Raw genomic sequence first — 1146 nt, forward strand, 5'->3', positions numbered from 1 at the left:
GCCTGTAACTTTTAAGTTCTTTTTAGAGGATGAAGAGTAGTGGCTAAATTAATTTGCAGGATATGGTGGTGGGGGCTTATTTTGTTGGTTTTTTTTTTTTAAATTTGAGATTAGCAGGATTCTGTTAATTCTGTAGGACAGCAGAGAGGGCAATATATCCCTCCATTTTAGCAGCTTAGGGCAGAGGTAAAAAGGGATGTAAAGAATTTAAGTGGGAATTGGCAGCAGACTCGGTATCCCCAAACCTTAATGGAAGTGAGATTAAATTGACAAATCCTTCCTTTATTGCCGGAGGTGCTGCCACTATATAAGTAGTGCTTGTGCTCTCTGGAAGTGCTTGTGAATCCTGAGGAGCCAAGCGATGCTTATTCTTTCCTAGTGAAAACAACAGAAGTAATAGGTTAGATGTCGTTCTGTACTAGCAGTAAGCATGTAGCCGTATAGAAAAAACACTGTATTATGTTTGAGCTCTGCAGTAGGAAGGCTTGAGTGTGTGCAAGCTTGCCCCAGTATAATAGCAGGGGAGGAGTAGCACCAAGATACTTATTCCCAAAGTAAATTCAAAATCTCAAATGTTCAATCATTTAAAAAGACAGTTGTATTAAATTATCATAGAGCCAAAAATCAAAGACAGATTTATGAAAGCATATGCTCCCCTAAAATTGTGTTTTAATACTATGGGGCTGATGTAAATCTTTTAATTCTCCAGCATTCTATATCAATGTTGCAACTAGAGCTCCTGATATTTCCATTTCAGTAAAAGTAGCAGGCCAAAGTAGATTGTTCCTCAATCCTTTTCATAACTGTGTTTCAACTACAAGGCTAAATTATCCAATGGTTACATTTAAATGTTTTTTTTTCCCTGCCCACCCAGTACCAGGCACACTGAAGGGTAGGTGTGTGTATGATTATCTGTCAAAGCTTGTAGTAAAAACCTTATGAAGTCATTTCCTTTCCTCTGTCACTGGGGGGAGACTAAATGAGGTGTCTGTCTTGCCACACTGCCCAACCTCCTCCTTCTAAATGGGTGAGAAGGATGACAGTGTTAATCTTCTATTGGTGATGGTTTGCGGTGGGGGGAGAAATAATACTGGTAAGCTTTTGGATGAAACTCACACTGAAGGAAGTGGAAAGTGCAAATACTTT

Source organism: Empidonax traillii, unplaced genomic scaffold (assembly GCF_003031625.1).
Source record: "Empidonax traillii isolate 1590-97213 ecotype Southwest subspecies unplaced genomic scaffold, ASM303162v1 scaffold644:size547830, whole genome shotgun sequence".
NCBI lineage: Eukaryota > Metazoa > Chordata > Aves > Passeriformes > Tyrannidae > Empidonax > Empidonax traillii.